The 8,085-nt window shown below is 44.0% G+C and overlaps 1 long non-coding RNA gene across 1 annotated transcript; it reads left to right on the forward strand.

Moving 5' to 3' along the window:
• Nucleotides 1-1,273: 1,273 nt before the first annotated feature.
• Nucleotides 1,274-7,465, forward strand: LOC103171368. The gene is made up of 3 exons (XR_486748.3): nt 1,274-1,456; nt 5,082-5,308; nt 7,322-7,465. It is a non-coding gene; the product is annotated as an uncharacterized LOC103171368 (long non-coding RNA).
• The last annotated feature ends 620 nt before the right edge of the window (nt 7,466-8,085 follow it).

An 8,085-nucleotide genomic window follows, 5' to 3' on the forward strand; every position in this document is an offset into this window, starting at 1 on the left:
CCATTTCACAGATGGAGAGGACTAAGTTGTGGGGAGGAAGGCTAAATGGGTAAATTCCAGATCACTCAACAAGTCAGGACCCCTTTGAAGCTAGATTGACCCAGGGTAATGAACCCCGCCTACCAGGAGGGGGGTGTGAATTTGACTGACATTGCCTGGTGGAAGGCACTGCAGAGTCCCAAGGGAAATTTGCTGCAGCCTCAAAATGCAGAGTTCTGTCTTATAAATTAAAAAAAAAGTTCTTTTCAAAATTAGCACAAGGCAGACATCAATGCAGAGAGCAGCAGTCATGGTTTCCTGTCTGGTTTTTTTTGTGTGTTTTTTTTTTCATTTTTTAAAGGTTCCAGAGAAGTTTCCTCTGCACAACCAACCAAGAAAGGGTAAGAACCAGAGAGTCTCTGAACAGATGGATTGCACAATTCAAACCCCCCGGCCTCACAACAGTTTCAAGGAGTAAAGTCTGGTTATGGATGGTGTCATGCCACCACTAAGAGAGCATAAACTGGTGTCAGGCCACCACTAAGAGAGTAAAACTATGGCCCCCTCAGAAGCTAATCATGCTCCTGGATTGCAGTTCGTTGAAAAGGTTTTTCAGTAAAGCTTGTCATTAGGTCACTGAGTCCCATAGGCCCATCCTTTTGGAACTCCACTGTCTTGCAGGTCACCCCATTAGGATATCACTTTATTCGTGTTCCAAGGGGAACCAAGAAGCCTAGATCCTCCAAGCGGTCAGAGATCATAGCCCAGAGGACAATGAAAGCAAAATACTGCTCTAGCGTGGGGAGGAAAGGACTTGGCAGAAAGTCGATGAGAATTAGCAATAGATCAGAATCTGTAAACCCTGGAGGATATTTCAGTTTCTGGTCATGCCCACATCTGGGAAGATAGCAGCACTTCACATTCCCAGTGCCATTTGGGGTTCGAGAAGCCCACGAGGCCCACCCAATTCCCTGTTTGTCCCTTCCTCAGAAGGCAACCGGGAGACCGTGAAGACCTTCCTCGGGGTGCTGTGAAGGAGTCTGTCTGCTAGGACCAGGCACTCCCGGGTCTCACTCACACCAAGCCTTCCATCGAGTCAATGCAGGAACCCTGTGGGCTGCCATTAAACAAACAGCAAGGGAGCGGTCACCAGTAGCAACCGGAAAAAGCCCATAGTTGATCATCCTTTCGATAGCCCCGGTGATTTCAACACCCTGAGAACTTTCTAACTGTTGGGAGGTGTGGGTGCAAGGGGTGGGGTCAGGAATCTTGCAAGCTCCGTGTCTGTAACGGCTTTCTGGGCTCAACGGAGCTGGGAGGGGTCTTGGTTTATACACAGTATTGCCCGCTCTCCTGAATTTCTTTATAACCAGAGCCTCCACTGTTAGGATTGCTGAATGTCCGGAAGGACGGAACTTCATTTGCCTTCATAAAAATGAAACTTATGGGAGACTCGGTGGCAGAGAAAATTGGAGGGGTAGGACTTACTATTTTTATCCTGAGCTGTGCTCCCTAATAATAATCACTGTTGGTATTTAAGTGCTCATTATGTGCTTATTAAGCACTGGTTTAGATACAAGATAATCAGGTAGGACACAGTGTCTGTCCCTCACGGAGCTGGCAGTCTAAGTAAGAGATAGAACAGATAATGAATCCCGATTGTACAAATGAGGAGACTAAGTGACGAAGAAGTGACTTATCCAAGGTTACAACAAGCCAGTGAAGGTAGTGAAGTTAGAAACCCAGGTCCTCTGATATCCAGACCTGAATTCTTTCCCCTAGGCCACACTCCCTCCTCTGCTCCATCCGCTGTCAGTTTAGGCCAGTCCTCAGCCCCACCCGCAGCCAGGGAAGGGAAAACAGGACAGTAGGAAGAGTAATCAAGAGGCAGCGATGATGGGTAGAGGAAAGCCAGAGAGCAAGAGACAGTAGTGTCAGGCCCTTTGATGCTGAGCCACCTGCCTCCACATTCCTTCAGTAATTACCCCAAATTGACCCTCTTGGCTCATCTAAGGAGAAGCAGCACAAAGAGGTACTGCCAGATTGGATTTCCACAACAGGTAGAGCCAAGAAGGGAGCTTCACTCTGTTAGATGCTTGGCTTCAGAAGCCGAGTCCTTGAGAGAGCCGCAAACTGTGCCAAACAAATCCAAACGACTCCCTGCTTTAAATTTAATGGGGAGCAGAATTGGAAGTGACAAAGAACTAGTGATTTTTGCTCCTTCAGAATCCATCGGAGGCATTTCTTGGGGAAAAAAAATATTTATAAAGAGGATCACTTGCACAGCCCTTCCCTAAGAAGCAGAAAGTAGAAAGAGCATGGACGTGGGAGTCAGAAGACCTGGGATCTAATTCCACTTCTACAACTTTTCTGTTGTGTGACCTTGGGCAAGTCACTTAGCTTTCCTATGTCTCAGTTAGCTCGTCTGTAAAATGGGGATTAAGACTGTGAGCCCCATGTGGGACATGGACTGTGGCCAACTTGATTACTTGTATCAACTCCAGCATTTAGTATAGTGCCGGCCATATTTTAAGGACTTCAATACCATTAAGAAAAAAAACTTTAGCAGTATTTTATGATTTTTTAATACTCTACCTGTTAAACCTCATTTTAATTACGGCCAAATTAGGGTGGTGGAGGTTGCACTTGAGGTCTTCCCCAGCAGTTTGGTTGCATTTCTCCCACCCCTTCCTGCCCTTCCTCCTGAGATAGAAGTTAAAAGGGGATGGGTCATGTACATGAGTTTGTTCTTAAGCAAAAGGATATGTAAAGTAGACTGACAAGTGCACTGGTAGCATTGAAGTGGTGCAGGGGAAGCAGTTTTGCCTAGTGGAAAGAGCACAAGCCTGAGTGCCAGAGGACCTGGGTTTTATTCTCGACTGTCACTTTTCCACTGCTTGGTCTTGGGCGAGTCACTTAACTTCTCAGTGCCTCAGCTTCCTCAACCGTAAAATGGGCATTAATTCCTATTCCCTCCTACATAAACTGTGAGCCCCATGTAAGGTGGACACTGTGTCCAACTTAATTATCTTGTATCCCAGTACTTAGTACAGTGCTTGGCAAACAGTGTGTGCTAACAATAATAATAATGAAGTAGAGGGCTACACACTCAGTAGATGGAACATTGCTGAGTTTGAGAGTTGTCTTCCAGCTCTCCACTCTCCCACCTCCTTCCCCTCCCTCCCAGTGTTCACCCTGGCTGGGAACTCATTCCCTCCCCAAATCCAACAGAGCATAGTCTTCCCCTCATTTAAAACTGTCCTGAAATCTCCTCTCATCTCACAAGCCTTCCCCCATTAATTCCCATCATCCTAAATCATATAAACCCATCAGCCACTTTTAGCACTTCTGGAATTGCTTATACCTATCCTCACCACTTACATAAATACATTTATTCAATTGTACTTTTGATTTTTCTTCATCTTTCCAGTTTTGGGCTATTAACATTGTATATCTATTTCTCCCCACTCTTCCCCCTATTTGTATGTTTGTTTGTTTTTGCCCATCTTCCCCATTTGACTGTAAGGACAGGGACCATGTCTTTTCCTGCTATAATGCTCTTCCAAAATTTAGAATAGAGCCATATATTTAGTAGGTGTTCATTAAATATCGTTAATGCAGCAACTGGAATTTCCTACGGGAGTCCAGTTTTATAGAGCAGCAGAATAATGTATTTTGTTTTGTTTTTATGGTTCTCCTGTTGATGTTCATCATTTTGTTGGCCTTTTGGGCTGCAAGTCAATCAACTGGGGATAATAATGATGGTATTTTTAAAGTGCTTACTATGTGCCAGGCATGGTTCTATGTGCTGGCATAGATTCAAGGCAAACAGGTTGTCCCACGTGGGGCTCACAGTCTTAATCCCCATTTTCCAGTGGAGGTAACTGAGGCACAGAGAAGTTAAGTGACTTGCCTAAAGTCACAGAGCTGACAAGCGGCAGAGCCGGGATGATAACCTACTAGTCCTATAAATCAAAGTCACCTTGGGCAGGTTGTTGTCCTTCCTTTGGGAGTCACTCCCAGAAACAGTCACAACTTGTAGCTGGCCCTCAGATAGTCCAGAGAGTCCCAACTAGCCAATGTCAGTTCACTCCAATTGACTTCCTTTTCCATCCATAAGAATGTCCTCTCAGTCCTTCTTAGCACAAGCTTTGGGGGGCTAGGAATCCACCTCAAGCCTTGCTTGGTCCCCCAAAATAATCCATTGACTCCAATAGTGTTACTCAGAATCCCTAGCAAAAACAAAATATTCCAATCGGAGAGTATTTGTGCAAATCACTGGTTCTCTGGAGCAAAGATCCAGAGCAGCTACTGTGTGACGGCCAACCCCTTAGGACCAGAAATCTCAATTCCAACCATTTCTTAGTTCTATGTCTAGGTCTGTTTGGGTTCTTTTAAGATTAAGGGCAAGAACTGAGTCTTTAATGCATTAGAAAACTAGGAGAACCTAATGAGCTCAGTTCTCCCCCACCCAGGGACAAATCTGAAGATGGTAAGCAGAAAAGTGAATAAAAGTACCTGAGGTGAGAGGGGAAATGCCTTACTACCGATCCAAAAGCAATGTCCTTTTACCACAAGGGGGGATGTAGGGCATTTCAAGGTCTGGCAGCACCTGAAGTTGCAGTGTTTCCCCAACCAGCAGAGGGCAGACCTTCACTCACCTTGAGATGGGCTTTGCTATCCTTCTTCAGTCAGCAGATGTCCAGATGCTGGAGGTTGATGTGGTATTCCTTCCCAGTACTGGGATCACATCGGTTTACGAAATGTGCAATACAGGTCCAGTCTCATTACCAAGAACTTCAAGGAGGGGTCCAAATCAGTACATTGTATCTAAATTTCATTGTATCAAATACTTACTGCTCAGAATGCATGGGCCATCAGATGGAGCATAGAAAAAATTTTGGTTGAAAGTGAAATGTTCATTGCAGACAATTATTTGGTATCAGCATTTGACCTGTCGTGTCCTTCTGGATCTACAGGGAGACTAGATCCCAGTGAACATGAACTGTTAATTCTAAGATAGTTTACAAATATTGTTCCTTGTGCTATTTTGGACTACTCAGCCCACTTGACTTTCATTATATCATTTCCTTTAAAAACAGGTGGTAGGTATTTTCCATCTAATTACCAAAGAGCTTCTGGATGATCGGAATGGTGTTTTCACTCTGGAACTGGACGATTACGGGGCCATGTGTCTGCCAGCATTAACTCCAACCCCTCTGTTCAGGATCTTCATCATCTGCCAGAAATGGATGAGAGATGCTGTCTCCCATTTCCTCCTAAGAAGTCCCTGAGACTGGTAGAAAGATTGAAGGCAGCCTTGCAAGAGGTACTCAAAAAGCCACAGAATTCCCCCAAGTTTCTTCCTCGCTGAAGCTAATTTACACCTGTACTGCTCATCCATGCATGATATAAAGGAGCATTATGACACACCAGACTCTTTCTTTCAATAAGCATATCAGCAGTATGATTGCACAGAGAACACAAACCTACCTAATAATAATAGTTTTTATGGTGGTATTTGTTCAGCACTTACTATGTGCCACACCCTGCACTAAAGAGATAGGGTAGACATAAGATAATCAGGTCAGACACAGTCCCTGACCTACATGGGGTTCACAGTCTAAGTAGGAGGGAAAACGGGTTCTGAATCCCTATTTTACAAGTGAGGACACTGAGGCCCGAGAAGTTAAGTTACTTGCCCAAGATCATACAGCAGGCATGCGGCATAGCCGGGATTAGAACTGAAGTCCTTTGTCTCCCAGGCCCATGCTCTGTCCAATAGGCCACACTGCTTCTTACTTTGAGTCATACATAAGTAGGATAAAACTAAAATATTTGCTTGGGTCCAAACTAAATATTTACCAACAGTCGGAGAGTTTTAGGAGCCTGGGGTTGGCAATCATTTGCTTATTTAGAAGATTGGTTTGGTTTAGGGTACATGTGACTAGGAGATTAGTGAGAAAAAAAATACAAAAACACCCCCTTTTAAAAGAGCTGGTGGCCCTTCAGTGCCTTGATCACTGTTGGCCACAGTTGAAGATAACTAGCCAGTGAGACTGGCAGTAGTAATCCAGTCATCAAGTGAATTTGCCTGGCCAGCTGAGCGGAATTGGTCCCACCCTATATTAACATATAGAAGCAGTGTGCCCTAGTGGAAAGACCACCGGCCTGAGAATCAGATATTTCTGTCTTCCCCAGTCTAGACTGTAAGCCCATTGTGGGCAGGGAATGTGACTGTTTATTATTGTATCCCTCTCCCAAGCGCTTAGTACAGTGCTCTGCACACCGTAAGCACTCAATAAATACTATTGAATGAATGACCAAGGTTCTAATCCCAACTCCACCACTTATCTGCCCTGTGACCTTGGGCAAATCACTTAACTTCCCTGTACCTCACTTACCTAATCTGTTTAAAGGGGATTAGGACTGTGAAACCCATGTGGGACATGGTTTGTGTCTAACCCGATTATCTTGTATCTACTCCAGCCCTTAGAACAGAGCCTGCCATGTAGTGAGTGCTTAACAACTACCATTAAAAAAATTTTGAAAAGCAGCTAGCCAAAGTATCTCTTCCTTCACTATGAACTATTCTGACATATGAGGCTTAGTAATAGAAGCAATAGTAATATTGGAAGAAATGGCATTTACTGGACACCTTCTGAATAAAATGCCCTGTAACTCTATTTCATCGTCCTCCATATTGAAAGAGGCCACCACTAATGGTGAAATTCAATCTATGGATGTGTGTTGCTGAAAAAGCTAATGGGAAGATATTACCATGATGCACATTTTGGGATCAAATTCCTGTATTGTTATGACCACCAATCATTGATTGATTGATTGGGTACCATAGGCTTTGACCAACTTCACCCACATGCTCACAATGATTCTTCCTACACTAATCTACTCATGCCAACTTGTGGATCATGTTACAACCATAACAGACCTGTACCGTGGAAAGAATACCCCCTTCTGTTTCCACTTATGTTCAAATGGTGTAATGGAAACATGGGTTATAGCAGAAATAACTGAGTCAGCAGCAGTTCTGGAGTTCCTTAGAACCCTGTTCAAGACCCTTGCCCTTTACATGACAGTCTTTCCACTTCTATTTTCATCTTAGCCTTAACTATCAGAAACCACCTGCCTTTCTGTAAGAGTCTTTTAGGTTTTGTTTGTCCTTAATCTTAGTATACATTGCCCTTGTGTCTGCAGGCACCTACATGCTGGACAGGGCTTCTTTGGCAGTGAACTCAGCCTGATATTTATTCCTTTCCTGCAGAGATTTGTTGTTCCATGCTGAAGCCTGTTTCATCTGCTAACCTGATTTCTCTCTCATTAGACTCCTGCAGAATAACATTGACCGCGACTGTTATTGGAATCGTATTTCCTCAAGACTCAATCACCATTCAGGAACGATTTCCTGGAACAGCCTCCTGCCTGGCTCATTCCAAGGCTTCATTAAATTGTGCTAATGAGTAGCTCAGAAAATGTGCAGTAGAGCCTTTGTCAAAACAATAGCAGCTATCAGTTACTGTTAATCTTGCTGACTTGCTGTCATGGGTTAGCAGATGGGAAGAATACTCAAACCCAGAAGTGGGAGCAGACATTAAGAATACATCCTACAAACATTGCTAATTCTAATTCTTTCCAGTCTTCCCTTAAAAAACAAGCAGCAAGTTTTGCTATTTACCACCTCAAACCAGGCAGACTTCAACTTAAGAATGATCCAGCTCATTGTGGTCAGGGACTGTGTCTGTTTACTGTTGTACAGTATGCTCCCAAGCTCTTAGTACAGTGTTCTGCTCACAATAAGCTCTCAATAAATGTGACTGAATGAATGAATTCTGAGAATTTGGTTAAAGTCGGTTTGGGGACCCAATCAATCAATCAGTGGTATTTATTGAGCTCTTAGTATGAGCAGAGCACTGTACTAAGCACTTGGGGGAGTACAATACAACAGAATTAGCCCCAGGTGGGACTTGTTGAAAATGCACAGCTGCTTCCCTTCAAGCATGTGACTTGGTACCAAGCACCTGTGGATGCTGTGCAGTAAAAGAAATACAAAATAAGGGGTTTCAAGGAGATAACAGAGACCTGGAATGG

The sequence above is a fragment of the Ornithorhynchus anatinus genome, chromosome 11 (assembly GCF_004115215.2).
Source record: "Ornithorhynchus anatinus isolate Pmale09 chromosome 11, mOrnAna1.pri.v4, whole genome shotgun sequence".
NCBI classification, from domain to species: domain Eukaryota; kingdom Metazoa; phylum Chordata; class Mammalia; order Monotremata; family Ornithorhynchidae; genus Ornithorhynchus; species Ornithorhynchus anatinus.